This window comes from Glycine soja, chromosome 12 (genome assembly GCF_004193775.1).
Source record: "Glycine soja cultivar W05 chromosome 12, ASM419377v2, whole genome shotgun sequence".
NCBI lineage: Eukaryota > Viridiplantae > Streptophyta > Magnoliopsida > Fabales > Fabaceae > Glycine > Glycine soja.
Genome location: NC_041013.1, coordinates 22,632,826 through 22,651,799, shown reverse-complemented (window position 1 = coordinate 22,651,799; position 18,974 = coordinate 22,632,826). Strand labels below are relative to the sequence as shown.

At 41.4% G+C, this 18,974-nt stretch overlaps 1 pseudogene; it reads right to left on the bottom strand.

Moving 5' to 3' along the window:
- Nucleotides 1-910: 910 nt before the first annotated feature.
- LOC114378878 lies at nt 911-10,375 on the bottom strand (annotated as a pseudogene).
- Nucleotides 10,376-18,974: the final 8,599 nt, after the last annotated feature.

The window sequence follows — 18,974 nt, the reverse complement described above, 5'->3', positions numbered from 1 at the left end:
ATTTGAGTGTGTAAAATGGGAGTTATGGTCACGAGATAATTTTGGGCAGAGGTGGATTTTCTGGAATTGTGGTTTGAAAGAACAAGGGTGGAGATGATAGGAAGGAAAGAATCACTCTTTCCAGCGAGGGCAACACACAAAGGTTGTGAAAGTCCTTTGATACAGCCAGGGTGTTCTTGAATCACTCAAGAATTTAGGAGAATCACTCTCACTAAGATAAAAGAGATAAACTCTAATTTTCTGAATAAAACTCAACTTGTGTTTATTGATAAAATGGTTCAGCTTATATAGAAGCTTTACAGCAGATTTTAGTAATGACCCACTAACCTAGAATTAAAATAACTTAATGCCATTAACCTAGGGAATTAAAACAAACTTAATGGCTGAGTGTAACTGAAATTGTTGGCAACCAAAAGTCACCCCCAACAGCCAACAAGTCAGCCACCATTTGGTCTCCCAAAAGGCTGATGCCTAGGTTGCCAATTGGGCCCTTATTACAACTTGAACTAAAGCCCTTTTAGTTGATTAACCCAAAACATATTTTTGGTCAGCCAACTTTACAAGGATTGGGCCATTATTTAGACAAACTAAACACTCTAAAATTGAAATAAAGTGGTGTCATTTAGTCCTCCATTTGGGCCATGATACAACTCACAACCTTGGACTTTTCTCCTTGAAACTTGGGCTTGTATTCAAATAGTATGGACAGCACTTGTTGAAGAGCTTCCTTGGCTTTCCTTGCTCTAGCCCTTGTCATAGGTCCTCCAAGTCCTTCAAGTGGATCCTTGCCCTTGCTCTTGGTCATGTCCTCATCATTCTCTCCCTCTTGAGAAGGATTTGTCCTCAAATCGGATTCTCTATCTGTATCAAAAAGAGATAAATCAGAGACATTGAAGGTGGAACTAACATTATACTCACCGGGCAGCTCAACTTTGTAAGCATTGTCATTGATTCTTTCAAGCACTTGAAATGGTCCATCTCCCCTTGGTTGAAGCTTTGATTTCCTTTGTTCCGGAAACCTTTCTTTTCTCATGTGCACCCAAACCCAATCTCCGGGTTCGAAGACAACCTTCTTTCTCCCTTTGTTGGCTTGTTTAGCATAGCTTTTATTTTTCCTCTCAATTTGATCTTTGACTCTCTCATGAAGCTTCTTCACATAGTCCGCCTTTGCTTGACCTTCTTTATGCTTAAAAACAGAAACATTAGGCATAGGCAAAAGATCAAGAGGAGTTAGTGGGTTAAAACCATAAACAACTTCAAAAGGAGAACAATTAGTGGTGCTATGAACAGCTCTATTGTAAGCAAATTCAACATGGGGTAAACAAGCTTCCCAAGTTTTTAAGTTCTTCCTCAAAACTGTCCTAAGCAAAGTTCCCAAAGTCCTATTAACAACTTCCGTTTGCCCATCGGTTTGTGGGTGACAAGTGGTTGAAAATAACAATTTAGTGCCCAACTTGCTCCACAAAGTCCTCCAAAAATGGCTTAGGAACTTAGAGTCCCTATCACTAACAATGCTCCTTGGCAAACCATGGAGTCTCACAATCTCCTTGAAAAACAAATCAGCCACATGGGAAGCATCATCAACTTTTTTACATGGAATAAAATGAGCCATTTTAGAAAACCTATCAACAACCACAAAAATGGAATCTCTACCATTGCTTGTTTTTGGCAGCCCCAAAACAAAATCCATGGATAAATCAATCCAAGGATACTTCGGAATTGGCAATGGAGTATACAATCCATGAGGCTTTACCTTAGACTTTGCCTTTTTACATACAATGCAATGTTCACAAAATTTCTGCACATCCTTTTTCATATGAGGCCAATAAAAATGTTCTTGTAATGTTTCTAGAGTCTTTTGGACCCCAAAATGCCCCATTAAACCTCCTTCATGTGCTTCACAAACAAGCAAATTTCTAGTAGAACATTTAGGCACACACAATTTGTTTTCTTTGAAAAGAAAGCCTTCATGTCTAAAGAAACCATTTTCTGAAAATTTTTCACAATTTTTAAAAATTTCTCCAAAAGTTTCATCATTTTCATACATGCTTTTCAAACATTCAAGACCAATCAATTTTGTTTCAAGCATAGAAAGTAATGCATGACGCCGAGAAAGAGCATCGGCTACAATATTACCTTTTCCCTTTTTATGTTTGATAACATAAGGGAATTGCTCTAGGAATTCCACCCACTTCGCATGCCTTTTGTTAAGCTTGCCTTGCCCCTTGATATATTTGAGGGACTCATGGTCACTATGAATGACAAATTCCTTGGGATACAGGTAGTGTTGCCATGTTTTCAAAGCCCGTACTAAGGCATACAACTCCTTATCATAAGTTGAATAGTTAAGGGTAGGACCACTTAACTTTTCACTAAAATAAGCAATTGGATGGCCTTCTTGAATCAACACAGCCCCAATCCCAACATTTGAAGCATCACACTCAATTTCAAAAGATTTTTGAAAGTTTGGCAACGCAAGTATGGGGGCATTAGTTAGCTTTTGCTTAAGAACATTGAAAGCTTCTTCTTGTTTCTCTCCCCATTTGAAACCAACATTTTTCTTGAGCACTTCATTGAGAGGTGCTGCCAATGTGCTAAAATCCTTCACAAATCGTCTATAAAAACTTGCTAAGCCATGAAAACTCCTCACCTCGGTCACAGACTTAGGTGTAGGCCATTCTTGAATAGCCCTAACCTTCTCCTCATCAACTTGCACTCCTTTTGAACTCACAACAAAACCAAGAAACACAACATGGTTAGTACAAAAGATGCATTTTTCAAGATTGGCATACAATTGTTCTTTTCTAAGCACAGTCAAGACAGATTTTAAATGATCAATATGCAAATCAAGTGAAGTGCTATAGATAAGAATATCATCAAAGTACACCACAACAAACTTTCCTATGAACTCTCTCAAGATATGGTTCATTAATCTCATGAAAGTGCTAGGAGCGTTAGTTAGGCCAAAAGGCATAACCAACCATTCATACAAACCATATTTTGTTTTAAAAGCAGTTTTCCATTCATCCCCTTCTCTAATCCTAATTTGATTGTATCCACTTTTTAAATCGATTTTAGAGAAGTAACATGCACCATGCAATTCATCAAGCAAATCATCAAGCCTAGGTATAGGATGCCTATATTTAATGGTGATGTTATTAAGGGCTCTACAATCGGAACACATGCGTCATGTCCCATCCTTTTTAGGGACCAAAATCACTGGGACAGCACAAGGACTCATACTATCTCTTACCCAACCTTTGCTAATGAGTTCATCCACTTGTCTTTGAATCTCTTTGGTTTCTTGTGGATTACTTCTATAGGCTGGCCTATTGGGCAAAGAAGCTCCCGGAATGAGATCAATTTGATGCTCAATTCCCCTCAAAGGTGGTAGTCCATTTGGCACATTTGGTGGAAACATGTCTTGAAAATCCTGCAAAAGAGTTTTAACACTAGAAGGCACTTCAAAATCATCAAAAGTGTTAGTGGTCAAAATCTGATTTTTGCAACACAAGATATATAGTGACTGTTTAGCACGAAACAACCTCTTGACCTCACTTTTTGTGGCTAAATAGCTCTCCCTCACTTCAAGTGTTTCACTCTTCTTTTGTTCACTCTTTTTCCTCTCAAGTGTTTCCCTCTTTTTCTCACTCTCAAGTGTTTTGCTCACTTTTTCTTTTTCTTTTTTCTCTTGAAGAAGTTTTTCTCTCATTTTCTTTTGATCCTCACACACTTCTTGTGGACTCAATGGCTTGAGCACAATCCTTTTGTCTTGGTGCATGAAAGAGATCTTGTTGGTGTAACCGTCATGATTGGCTCTTTTATCAAATTGCCATGGTCTCCCCAAAAGTAAGTGACTGGCCTCCATAGGAACAACATCACAAAGTACCTTATCATTGTATTTCCCAATGGAAACGTCCACTTCCACTTGCTGCCTCACTTGCACCTCCCCATCCTTACTAAGCCATTGAAGTTTGTATGGCCTAGGATGTGGTTTAGTAGCTAAATTTAGCTTTGACACTAATCTAGCACTAGCCACATTGGTGCAACTACCTCCATCAATGATCACCATGCACACCTTGCCATTGATTAAACATCTAGTGTGAAAGATGTTTTCTCTTTGGCTCTCCTCCTCATGCTTCAATTGACCACCAAGTAACCGCCTAATCATCAACAAATCTCCCTCCGGAGTCTCCTCTTCCTCTACGTACTTACTCTCCTCTTCCTCTTCAACATCGGATTCACTTATATATTCTCCATCTCTAAGAACCATGGACCTTTTGTTAGGGCACTCATAAGCATAGTGTCCTAGGCCTTGGCACTTGAAACACTTCACATCTCTACTCCTTTTAGAGGGTTCCTCTTGGGACTTTGAGCGATTTTTTGATGGGATAGGTGTGGAACTACTAGAAGTAGCAGCCCCATCTTTCTTACCTTTGTCTTTCCAACTAGAAGAACCAAAGTTGGTAAAACTCCTCTTAGCCACTCCCTTCCTTTTTAATTGTTGCTCCACTTGGATTGCTTTGTGAAGCAAATCATCCATTTCAACAAACTCCTGCAGCTCAACAATATCACGGATATCATTAGTCAAACCATTAAGAAATCGAGCCATAGTTACCTCCTCATCTTCTTCAATATTTGCTTGAATCATGAGCACATCCATTTCCTTGAAATACTCCTCAACCCCCTTGTTGCCTTGGGTTAGTTTTTGGAGCTTGAATTTCAAGTCCCTTGAGTAACTAGCCGGCACATACCGCTTCCTCATGATCTTTTTCATCTCCGTCCATGTATCAACCATTGGCTCTTCATTTCTTGCTCTCTCCTTTTGTAGCTTGTTCCACCACACAAGAGCATAGTCGGAAAACTCCGTGGCGGCAAGCTTCACCTTTTGGTCCTCCTCATAGTTGTTGCATGAGAAAACATGCTCTATTTTCATCTCCCACTCCAAGTAGGCCTCCGGATCATTCTTTCCTTTAAATGGAGGAATGTTGAGTTTAATACCATCAATTCGGTTTTGTCTAGGAACACCATCATTCCCTCTTCTCCTCCTTTCTTCTTCATTATGATCTCTATTCTCCATTTGATCCAACCTCTCATGGAGCGCATCATCTCGTTGTTTCATTAACCTCTCCAAATGTTGCATCAAAGCTCGCATTTGGAATTGCGAAAGCCCCACTCCATCATTAGGATTAGTACCTGACATCTCAAACAAACAAATCAAACGTAACAAGACAATTATAGTTGCTGTTTGAATACCTCACCCACTCAAGTGTATCACACAATTATGGCTTTTCTCTAATGAAACACTCTTGCCTTTTACCACTCTAATTCCCCTTGAGTTCTTAGGCAATTCAAGAGATTATGGCCACAACAAAGAACAATTCATCAATATGTGTAAGGTAAGGCTAGAGAGACAAGGAAAAGGTTAACCAAGAAAAAGGCTAACAATGTTTTTAGGCACAAATGAAGGAAATAAAATTCAGAATTTAGGAATTCAAGTAACAATCCTTCATGCAACCAATATATTACCTTAAAGAGATTTTTTTTAAAGTTCTTCAAGCATGAACCATTCAGCCCAATTTTTTTTTTTTTTTTGATTATACAAAATTCTGCTTCTTTTTTTTTTTTTTATAACAAAGAGATCAAAAGGCTTAACTTTTGCAATGGTTCAGCCTAAAAAAATATATATGAATAAGAAGGTAATATAAATGGCAAAGAGAATAAAGAAGGATGTTACCCAATATTTCCAGCAAAGGAAGTGTTGATCCTAGAACCGAAGCTCTGATTACCAAATGATATGAACCCTCATGGCACAAGGGCTGACTTAGGATCGTCTAGGATTAAACCTTGATGGAAAATGCGGAAATTGATTAAGGAAAGGATGGAAAATAAGGTGGTTAATTTCGTGGGTCTTAATAAGGTGGTTTCTGGCATAAAATGGATGAATGGGATGGTAAAACGTAGGTTAAGTGGTGGCTGGACAGAAATATAGAAATGGCAATAACGGAAGCTACAGGGCTCCAAATGAGGTGATTCCAAAACGAGGTGAAAGGTCTCGTTTTGAAATTCAATTTAGGCTCAAGAATCACTTAATTTGAGTGTGTAAAATGGGAGTTATGGTCACGAGATAATTTTGGGCAGAGGTGGATTTTCTGGAATTGTGGTTTGAAAGAACAAGGGTGGAGATGATAGGAAGGAAAGAATCACTCTTTCCAGCGAGGGCAACACACAAAGGTTGTGAAAGTCCTTTGATACAGCCAGGGTGTTCTTGAATCACTCAAGAATTTAGGAGAATCACTCTCACTAAGATAAAAGAGATAAACTCTAATTTTCTGAATAAAACTCAACTTGTGTTTATTGATAAAATGGTTCAGCTTATATAGAAGCTTTACAACAGATTTTAGTAATGACCCACTAACCTAGAATTAAAATAACTTAATGCCATTAACCTAGGGAATTAAAAAAAACTTAATGGCTGAGTGTAACTGAAATTGTGGCAACCAAAAGTCACCCCCAACAACCAACAAGTCAGCCACCATTTGGTCTCCCAAAAGGCTGATGCCTAGGTTGCCAATTGGGCCCTTATTACAACTTGAACTAAACCTAACTAAAGCCCTTTTAATTGATTAACCCAAAACATATTTTTGGTCAGCCAACTTTACAAGGATTGGGCCATTATTTAGACAAACTAAACACTCTAAAAATTGAGACAAAGTGGTGTCATTTAGTCCTCCTCCATTTGGGCCATGATACAACTCACAACCTTGGACTTTTCTCCTTGAAACTTGGGCTTGTATTCAAATAGTATGGACAACACTTGTTGAAGAGCTTCCTTGGCTTTCCTTGCTCTAGCCCTTGTCATAGGTCCTCCAAGTCCTTCAAGTGGATCCTTGCCCTTGCTCTTGGTCATGTCCTCATCATATGATCACTGGGTAGGACATTGCTGAGCAGCAACGTCATCCACATCTGTGTCAAGGTGGTCATGCTGGTGCGCATGATCCACACCCGCCTCCCTACAGCAGTCCGGGCGAAATCCTGACCCGGTGTGCATAATAGCTGAGCGATGGCCTCTTCGTTGAACCCACCGGCCCTGTTCCTACTCTGACTAAACTCGCACTCCTGGCCTTCCTCTAACACCAGCCGGTCACCCAGGAACTGGCTGAGGGCATCTGCGTCAAAGGGAATCCACTGACCCCTTACCCATGACCGCATGTCCCACACTCCCTCTTCTGTGGGCCAAGCATTAGCATAAAACTCCAGGACTATATCTGGGTCAAACTTAGCCATCGGAGTGACCAGTGATGTCCAATGTCAGCGAGCTATTTCTTTCTAAAAATCCGTGTACTCATCGTCCCTGAGCTGGACGCGTCTCTCTCTGTGGAATGACTATCCTTTGATGGCCTCGAAGCACTGCTGGTGCTCGGTGCTCATGAAATGGTGGCTATCAAACTCGAGGGCGGCACTGGTCCCTTCAACCGCGGCGTCCCTCCTAGATCTCTTCGCGGAAAGCTTTTTCAGAGCCATTTCCTGCGAGGACAAGCATTTGGAAAGTTAATTTACAAGGAAATGCTATTTTAAAGCAAAAACGGCATGCTAATCTTTTCGATTTAGAACAAACTTGTGCACATATTTCCTTAAAGAAGAACACTTACGAACGTGCACACACGCAAAGTATCCTGCTATTTATCTATAGACAAGGATATTCAAAACATTCTAGTTACCACACATATATTTTTTGAAAAGAATTCATATATGCATGCTCAAGGTATTGTGTCAAAATTACACATGTCCATATTCAAAGTATTTTGCTACCAAAAATTACCTACGCGCATTTGGAGTATTTCATTAACATACAAATTTTTTGTTGTTTCATTCACATTTATTTATATATGCACATTGGAGAGCCAATCTCATGTTATACACACACTTGCATTTATTTGAAAAGGAATTTTCTTGTCATCTATCTACACTTGAAAGGCAATTCCACATCATATATTCATTTTGGGAAGCATTCGCGTGCCACATTCAACATGTGTACATTTTTTGAAAGGCTCCTTATGCTACCTACCCACAAATATACATATTTTGAAAGGCATTTTTTGCTATGTATTCACACACTTTGCAAGGCATTTTTATGCCATACATTCACACACTTTACAAGGCATTTCCATGCTATATATATTCACATGTATACATGCCATTGAAAGGTATTTTCCATGCTACCTAGGTGCAAGGTATTCCTCATGAGGCAGCCAATTTAAATTTTAGTCACAAAAACCTCTCAAAGATGTCCTAATATTCATGCATCTTTTACATCCAAAACGAAAATCTTAGATTCCTAGGTGTAAGTCATGCTTCCGGCACTTTAGTCTAGCTTCTACAAAACTGCCCACACACTCACAATGACAGCCATATGTGCACAATTTGTTTCACAATCTAAGTTCCACAAAATCATGCGCAAATGCCATTGAGGCATTTCACCGAACACTTGGTGGGCGCATGTTTAAGCATGAAAATCAAGGGAATGGGGGCAATGTGGCATGCCCCATTATCTCAAAATGCACCATAGGCCTAGGGCCATCCCCTACAACCCCTTAATTCACCAAAAACAAGCAACAATCCAAGGATAAACCGCTCACGTTTTTGAGCAAACATATGCAACTTGGAGCACCAAAATACATCAATGGAAAGCTAGAGAGCCCAAGAATGAGGTACTTACTTGTTGGAGATGAATAATAGTGCAAAACGGAATCAAAAACGCAAAAAATGGTGACCTAAGGGCTGCAAACTCGTGAAATCCGTGAGCTCTTGCTTTTGAATGAGGGGGGGAGTTTTTGGGGTGTAGAAACCTTCCCCCTCCCCCTTTTTAAACACTTTCGTGCAGGGGTTGCTCGCCCAGGCGAGCTAACCTGCATTTTTTTTGTGTGGAAGAAATAAGTAAGGCTTTCTATGGGTCGGCGTTCGCTTACTCGAACCCCCTCAGGGTGTATTAGGCATCCAATATTTGTTTTAAAGACACAACAGTAATAATTACTGGGAATTTAAAGGATACTAGGCTGCATTGCAGCGGAGCTTTCCGTTTGCCCAGAGCTATGCAAGGGACGACGATCCATCGGTCATGACCCTAGCCTCTACCTGCGTCCGTCCCTAAGTACCTGAAGTAGGAGACGACATTGCGTGGCAAACCGTGGCCACGTTACCGTTTTACCTTGATGGGTTTCTGCCTTCAGCTTTGTCCCGGCATCTGACCACTGCCTAAGACGCTTCTGCCCCTATTATCACAAAATATGCATACGTATGCGTATGCATGAGTGTTTTAAAATGCAACAATCTTTTTAGTGAAAGTTGGTTAGGTTCAGTTTTAATTAAGCGCTTGGGGCATCCCATGGACTGAGCGAAAGGCTTAGGTTATCACAATCGTACATGGTTTAAAGGACACAAAGTGAGGACTGAAGTCTCAAACTCATATTCTCTTCTCTTAAAAGACTATGACAAGAAAATTACAGCGAACAGGAATCCCTGGGGGAAACCAATAAGAACACATAAAAATAAAAGAACATGTAGCGATATCCTTTAATTGCCCCAGATTCTAAGCGTAGTATCGCTTGACAACATCAGAGTTCACGGGTAGAGGTAGCTCCTCGCCATCCATGTTGGTAAGCACCAGGGCCCCTCCGGAAAAAGCCCTTTTCACAATGAAAGGTCCCTCGTAGTTCGGGACCCACTTCCCTCAACTATCTTTAACAGCGTGGGACATCTTTTTCAGCACAAGGTCCCCCTCGTTGTCAGAGGCCTCAAGCGGGTATTCCTTGCCTTCAACGTATTGTTTGATATCGAAGTATCAAGGCTTACCATCCTTCTCTTCTTCTATTAAACAACAATGTGCAGGCTTACCACGACATCTAAATTCGATGTACGGCAAATCTTCGTGCGGGCTTAGTTGGAACATGGACGCTAGAGTGGCAAGGGTGTCGGCCATCTGATTTTCCTCTATGGGAATATGATGAAAGAATATGTCATCAAAGAATTATATCAACTTCCTGATGTAAGCCTGGTAAGGCACCAATTTGTGGTCTCTGGTCTCCCACTCACCCTTTAACTGATGAATCACCAATGTCGAGTCCTCGTACACCTTGAGCAACTTGACCTTGAAGTCGATTGCCGCTTGGATCCCAAGGGCACACGCCTCATACTCAACTATGTTGTTTGTGCAGTTGAAACCCAACCTATCCGGGGAAACCAATACCGCCCCAACTCCATGGCCTAGTGCATTAGATGCACCGTCAAACCACACGATCCACTTGTCCCTGTCCTTATCCTCTACTTCCTCCTCAAACAAGGTCATGATGTCCTCATCAGGGAATTTTGGATGCATAGGCTGATAGTCATTGATGGGTTATTGAGCTAGGTAATCTTCCAAGGCACTCCCCTTTATCGCCTTTTGAGTGACATAAACAATATCAAACTCTGACAATAGAACCTGCCACTGAGCTATCCGTCCAGTGAGACCGGGCTTTTCAAAGATTCACAGTCATATACAGGATAAGGGGTCTTTCGGGCCCCGGTGGCACGAGCACAGGAGGATTCATGAGGCACCATTTAATCCTTTCGAACACTACTTGACAATCATCGTCCCACTGGACGGACTGATTCTTACGCAATAACTTGAAAAGAGGCTCACAAGTGGCGGTCAGCTGTGATATGAACCTTGCTATGTAGTTCAACCTTCTCATGAAACCTCGGACCTACTTCTCGGTGCGTGGTTCAGGAATTTTGAGGATTGCCTTTACCTTGTCTGGGTCTACCTCTATTCCTTTCTGACTCACGACAAAACCAAGTAACTTTCCAGATTTGACCCCGAAAGTACACTTCACGGGGTTCAGCCTTAATTGGTATTTACGCAATTGCTCGAACAACTTCTGCAAATTGACAAGGTGTTCCTCCTCGGTCCTCGATTTAGCAATCATGTCATCCTTGTAGACTTTGATCTCTTTATGCATCATGTCTTGGAATAACACCACCATGGCCCGCTGGTAAGTTGCCCCAGCGTTCTTGAGCCCAAAGGACATCACCTTGTAGCAGAAAGTTCCCCATAGGGTTACGAAGGTTGTCTTTTTCATATCCTTCGGTGCCATCTTTATCTGATTATAGCCCGAAAACCCTTCCATGAAAGAAAACAGGGCAAAAATGGCCATATTATCTACAAGGACGTCGGTGTGCGGTAAAGGAAAGTTATCCTTCAGACTGGCTCGGTTTAGATCCCGATAGTCCACGCACATTCGCACCTTTCCATCCTTTTTAGGGATTGGCACGACATTGGCGACCCACTCTGGATACCGAGCCACCGCCAAGAAACCAGCGTTGAATTGCTTCTTCACTTCTTCCTTTATTTTTAGGGACATCTCGGGCTTCATTCTCCTCAGTTTTTGATTTACCGGAGAACACTTGGGATTTAGAGGTAGTCTATGTTGTACGATGTCCGAGCTCAAACCAGGCATATCTTGGTAGGACCAAGCAAAGATGTCTTGGTAGTCTCGCAACAGAGCCACCAATTCATCTCGGACGTTTGCGGTCATGCAAGTGCCGACCTTGACTTCCTTTCTTTCTTTGCCAACACCTTAGTTCACAACTTTTGTTTCCTCTCGGTGTGGCTTCACTTCATTTTCTTCTTGCTCGACCATCCTTCTCAAATCCGGGGGAAGTCCTCAATCCTCATCTTCTCCTTTCTCGGCTTGATTTATTAGTTGCTTAAAATCAATATCTGGGTCCTCGGTATCACTACTTTCACAGGACTCATTGTTGGATCTACGTCAAATCATTTAATCACAAAAAAATAAATATGCAGAAGAATGAAAATAGATGAAAGTGCGAGAGGGAACACATCAAATGAGAAAGGGTTGTGTATTTATAATTGTGGGAACATCAAAGAAAAGATATGCCCAATGGGAAGCAAACCCTAAAGCCTAGGCCCAACAATAGGGTTGGAACTATTGAATTACATTGAATTTTTCATGGAAATCCTGGGTTGTTCGATGACTTGCCAATTCCCCAATTCAAACTCTGGAGGACACGACCGCACCCGGTCAGTCTTGAGGGGTTTTTTCGTTTATCACGGCAACCCGTCCCTCGCACATCCACCCTGTACTAACGAAACTTTCATCAATGTGACAAAAATGGACTCTTTCCACTTGTAGCCCTTGTGGCTGAGCCGAGTTTCTCTCATTCCTTTCTAAGGCAATCCTCCTCTTGTCGGCACGCGTAGGCTCGTAACCCTACCCAAACCTTCTGAGATTCTCTGTAAAATCCACCAAACTTACTATGCCATTCCCGTTTTGGCCCAAACCCATTCCGGGCTCATATCTGTGCCCCAACATAACCCGAGCCACCATAAAAGCGGCACCAGATGAGCATGGCTGCATCAAGGGAGACTCCACATAAGCATTGCTCACAACTTCCAGTGCCTGGAAGGATGTTTCCAATGACTCATCTGCAGCCTCAACATAAGGCGTAGAAGATGGACAACTTACAAGTATGTCTTCTTCTCCCAAAACTATAATCAGCTGCCCCTCCACCACAAATTTTAACTTCTGGTGCAGCATTTATGGGACCACCCCAACTGAATGAATCCAAGGCCGACCTAATAAGCAACTGTAGGTAGGATTTATGTCCATCACTTGGAAGGTAATTTGTCACACGTGGGGCCCGATTTGAATCGGGAGATCGATCTCTCCCTTTACATCCCGGTGACTACCATCGAAAGCTCGCACCACCATGGAGCTCGGCCTTAGGTGTGACACATTAAAAGGTAGCTTGTCCAAAGTAGCTTTGGGCATGACGTTGAGGGAAGAGTCATTGTTGATGAGCACTTTGGCCACTATGTGGTCCAAACATTTGACAGACACGTGCAAGGCTTTGTTGTGTCCCCTGCGTTCGACGGGTATCTCTTCGTTGGCGAAAGTGAGATAATTATTGGTCGTGATGTTATTGACTATACCCTGAAACCCTCCACGGATATGTCTTGTGCTACATGGGCCTCATTCAAAATCTTGACCAACAATGCCCGATGAGGCTCAGAGTTCATAAGCAGCCCTAACAGAGAAATCCTAGTTGGGGTTTTGTTTAATTGTTCGATCAACTTGAACTCACTCTGTTGGATGATCCTTCCCCTACAATCTTTCCAACCGGGACCTCGTCATTCGGGGTTAGACTCGCTTTATCTTTCTCGCATGTATCCGCCTTTTCCTTCCCTATGTCTTTAGACCGCACCGGTAGCTCAAGCGTCGTGAAGATCCATCCACTATGAGTCATGCCACTCGTACCAGATATGTTTGTAACTTTAGCGGAGGGTAGATCATCCTTAACATGTATGACGAGCGTGTCCTTCCTTCCGTCGGGCCTTTGTGCGACGTACTTGTATGGCACCGCCTTATCACTTTTGTAAGGGAAAGGCGCATGCTTCTTAACTGTAACGGGCTAGAAACCTGGTGAAGTGGATCACCAAAGGCTTGGGCTTACTCGGGTTTTTATCATCTAACTGCATGCATACATCCCCCTCCCTTTTCTTCGCACTATAGACTTCAATGTGGCCCCTATTCATCATTCCCTGTAGCAACTCTTTCGTCATTGGGCACGTCTCCACATCGTGTGATGCCCCTGGATGCATTAAATAGGAATCCCCTTTGTCACCATCAAGGCGAATCATACCAGCCTAGCGCAATGCTTCCAGAATGAACCTTCTAGAGGTTGACACGTCCCCCATTCGCTTTAGCCATTAAGGCTCCCATTCTTCCACTACATTAACCGCCGAGCCTCCATGACTGGCGAGTGGCTTATTCCTCACATTCGGACTGTCCTCTTGAAATGTCAGCCATCCCGCATCAATCAAGCTTTGTACCTTGTGCTTGAAGGCCACATGTTGCTCTATAGAATGCCCTGGAACACCTCCGTGATAGGTGCAAGTTGCGTTGGGATTGTACCATCAGGGAAAGGGAGATTGATAGACCTGTTTGGGGCTTACCACAACCATCTGGTTGCTAATCAAAGATGGTGGTAGGTCAGCATAAGGCATCAGTATCGGGGTGACCTCCGAGGGCTTTCTTTCCCGAAAATTCCTCCTTGGGTTTGTGTTTGCATTGGGATTGGTGTTTTCGATTGGTCGAGACTGTGTGGGAAACAAATTTTGTGGGGGAGGCCTTTGTGGTTGAGTGGGCAATCTTTGTTGGATGGGCGCCGGATTGGGAGGGGTTCTGATGTTGGCCGAATAATTTGGTTAATGCGGGGAATATTGGTAGGTGGGGTTGTGAGGGGTTTGTTGGGATTTTGGCCATGTGGGAGATGAAGTTACGGCATGGGCTTCTCCCTCCTTCTTCTTAGCTCCACCCGTTCCGGACCTCCTATTGCTTGTACTCGTTGAAGTGGCGTAATCGAATTTGCCCCTTCTTAAGCCCACTTCAATTCTCTTGCCCGCAAACACCAAATTTGCAAAGCTCGAGGGCATATAACCCACCATTTTCTCATAGTAGAACACTGATAATGTGTCTACTATCTTGGTTATCATCTCCCTCTCCATCATGGGAGGTGCTACTTGGGCTGCCAAATCCCTCCATCTTTGGGCGCACTCCTTGAAAGACTCATGCCCCTTCTTGCACATGTTTTGCAATTGTGTTCTATCGGGAGTGTCATACCCTAATTTTTTCCGGGGACCATTGTTCGTTGGCATGCGACCTTCGTTTGACCACTTCAAAATGCTGAACACTCATCGCGGTTGAATCTGTAAAGTTTTGGGACATTTCGGAAAGAAAACAGCCAAAAACACAAAAGTGGGGGTGAACTCATCAAACACGGGAGGGGTGTGCATAGGAAACTTCATACAGAATATTCTAGAAGGTGGGGTAAACTTAACAATTACCGGGTGCATTTAGGAATCTTCCTCAAGAAGCCTCTAGGCAGCAACCACCTTCATTTTGTTAAAAAATGGCATCCAGGGCTTCCGTAATGCTTCCGTAAAATTTCTTAAAACCTTGGGTTAGCATATTTCACTTAATATTGGTGAAAGGGAAGAGAAAAAAAATAGGAAAATCAAGTCTGAAATGCTCCCGAAAGGCTTCTATAACTTTTCCGTAAAGTACGAAAAGGAGGGGTGAACTTAGTAATTGGGGTGCGCTCAGAAATCTTCCTAAGAAGCCTTTGGGCGGCAAGCACCTCCCTTTTTTCCTATAAATAGGGGAGGGGAGCTGTTTCAAAAATGTTCATGATTCCTAGGCTATGCATTTTGGCTATTTTGGGTGAAAAAACACATTTCCATGAAGAAAAATCGAGTCAAAGTGCTTCCGTAACGCTTCCGAGACGTTTCCGTGAGCAAATCTATGAAGATTTTCCCCCGTTCTTCAACGTTCTTCATCCGTTCTTCGTTCTTCAACTGGTAAGTATTCGAATTCGAGACTTTCAATTCATTTCTTGTTTTATTTGCTTTCATCTTCATCTCGTTCACTTTCAATTTTCTTTTCTTCCGTTTTTAATGAGTTTTTTACCGTTTATTTAAGCCGTTATCTTGCCTAATAATCGATAAAATGAATTTCAACCGATCATTTGTGTTGTAATCTCGTATAATCACTATTAAAATAAAATCCAACTAATCGTTCACGTTGTAACCTCGGTTAAATAAAAAAAAGAAAAATAATAATAAAATAATCAAAATATCTTGAAAAATTAATAATAAAATAATCAAAATATCTTTGAATAAAATAATCAAAAAAATCAGTTGGACGTTTTTCTTTGAAAGTTTCCTTGAATGAATTGACTATAATAACCAAAGTGAAACTAAGGCCAAAATCAACTCACAAACCAAGCTTTGTCCGCAAAAAGTCACTTAAAACCGTTTTAAGGTCTAACGCCTTAAACAGTTATCTTTGCTTTTATTGGTTAACATGGACTGTTCAAAAGCATAAAATCAACACCTAACTTTACCGCTTTTGCAAGAACTACGTAGGTCTGATTTCCTCATCGCAATTGAGGATACGTAGGAGCGAGGGAAACACCCTTGTCGACCACAAAAAGATAAAAAATACAAAAGGCCCATAAAAAACATTAAAACATAAAAAAGGGAAAATAAAACAAATTGAAGACCTGATATTGCATATTTGATTAAAGACTATCGTCCCTTGTGATGGACGCATGGGGTGCTAATACCTTCCCCGTGCGTAAAAACAACTTCCGAACCTTTCACGATTAAAGTTCGTAGACCACACGTTCCGGTTTTTCCGATGTTTTCCTCGAATAAACGTTGGTGGCAACTCCGCGCGCCTTCCTCCCTTAGAAGACGCATTCGTGAGCCCTCGCGTCGCCCTCCCGCCGAAGGGTAGGTTGCGATAGGGAGCCATGTCGATTTTGTATTGATAATGCCTAATGAAAACAACCATTAAGTCCTTCCAAGAATGGATGTGGGAAGCTTCCAGGTTAGTATACCAAGTGATTACCGCTCCGGCCAAACTCTCTTGAAAAAATGCATCAAGAGTTTCTCATCTCTTGAGTATACCCCCATCTTCCTAGAATATATCTTCAAGTGGTTCTTAGGACAAGTGGTCTCTTTGTACTTGTCGAAGTCTGGCACCTTGAATTTGGGAGGGATAAAGACGTCAGGCACTAGGCATAATTCTGCCATGTCGGCAAAAGGGTAGTCACCAATCCCCTCAATGGCCCTCAGCTAGTCTCCTCATCGAGAAATGCAAGGGTTGGAGCGGGTGATGTTGAGGGGCCCCTGAGGTATTGGGCTGAGGCATGCCACCAAATGTTGGTCCCTCAGTGGCATATGCAGGGTAAGGTTCAAACTCGCCCAGAGCGTGGTCTCGGGGCTCTTCACGGGCCTCTCCCATAGGTTGAGCAAAGGGTGCATGCCCCGACTAGGGTTGTTGGCTTTCAAGGAGAACGGGAATGGAGTGGTTGGCGTTCTCGTTGGGCACATGCACCGCATTGGGTGGTGTATAGTTAGGTGGCAAGCCGTACGATGGGAAAGAATTCTTACTTTGCACAATATGGGGACCGCCTGTACTGCCCAACACTTCTCTTCCCTTACCTACCACGTCTAGGACTGGACGACTTGTTTGGTTTATGCCGAATGGGTGAGTTAGATCTGCCTCAACAGCGGCATTGATGGTGGCAACTACGACCATGTTGTCCTCCATTATCCTTCTCATACTCATCATGGCCTCCATCATGGAGGTCATTTGGTCCTTCATGGCCTCCATGTCCGCCTTCATCTGCTCTTGCACCTCCTCTATTTCACTCATGATTTTAGTTTTGGCACGTGTTTGGTAGGGGTGCCGTAAGGCGCATTCGTTCTTTTTGGTTATTGTGTTAAGCCAAAATTTATTGGCTTATGCTAATTTTGGTTAGAATGCAAGACTTGGATCTAGATACATTTGGCTTAAGCTAAATTTAGGCCTAATGTTTTATTTCACCCTAAATGCTTTCTTAAGAGTTTCTAAATCAGTTCTAAGTGTATATATATCATTGTTTTATGAGTTATAAAGAAGAAATAAAATTATTTTTCTATTAATGTCATTAAATTCATCGTTCATGAGAATTGTAAGGATTCATGGTGTTGAATGCCTTACTACTGCTAGATGGGTTCTTAAGTGTGAATAAATATGAATGATGAATTTATAACATGGTGAACATACTGGTGGTAGTGAAGTTTATGAATGTTTGTATGGTTGAAGTGTATTATATATTTGGTTATACATACACATTCATATACATATATGACGAGTAGAGGGCATTGTATATGGGTAGACTCATAAGTTGAGAGTTCTAGGTGAGAAAATCCCTTACAAGGGTAAGCCAATACCCACACTTGGCTATATCTTATAAATGACACTTACGCCATCGGGTTAGCTCAAGGGACTCTCTAAATGGTTAGAGTGAGACTATGTTAGGGGATGAGGCCTATGGGGATTGTCCAAAAGTTGTAGAAATCTCCATGGAATCGAGTCAATGTGACATAACATGATGTAAATATATATTGAATGATATTGTTTGATTCGTGATTTATTTGATTAATTCCAATTTCCTTTTAAATTAATTACCTCATAACTTTAGCTCTTTAAATATCCTTTTTTTTTGTATATAAGCTTACCCTTGCATGTGACACATGTGGTTGGGACTGTGGTGATCTTGAACTGAGTGTATAAGGGAGTACATGACATTTAGGTGGATCTTTGAGGGTAAAGCATACAAGGGATGAAGACACAATCTTTTCCTTCTCTTATTTCATTTATTTCTTATGCATAGAATGGATGAGCTTAGGAGTATATATTATGTATTTACCTTGTAAAGAAATACACATGTAGATAGTTTTATGTTAAATTGAGTATGATAGTATTATATGTTGTGTATGAAAGTGCTAGTATACTAAGTGTTCGCCAATTAAGATTTGTACGTGGGTGATTGATATTTTAAGCTTGATATTATATATGTTAGGTTTATGATCGAGAAGAATTCACCAGTAATGTTGAAAAAAAGTAAACTAATTAGAGAATTCCTTTTAAACTTAACGAAATAAAATATTTTGTTAGACATGTAACAAAGGCGTATCGTTACATGATACAATTTCTTTATTCTTGAAATATTTGTGAGAAATGACTTGATAACCAAGTAGCTTGTTCAAAGGTTTAAGATTTTTGTTATATTTTATGATGCTTATGTCTTCCTTTTCAATGTGAGAAATATGTTCTAGCATAATTGTGTTTTATTGCATGCTTGATTGATAGTATGTCTTCGCTATCACTCAGTGACATACTTAAATTGAGAAAATTAATTAGTTTGAGCCAATTATGATGATTGGTATTGTAACCTAAGAATTATTCTCATGCATGTAAAGCTTATCGACATCATTGATAAGTCTCTTATGGAAGCACCTGACTTGAATGATGTTGAAGAAACTAATACTTATCAGAAGTATTTCAATGAATCCTTTA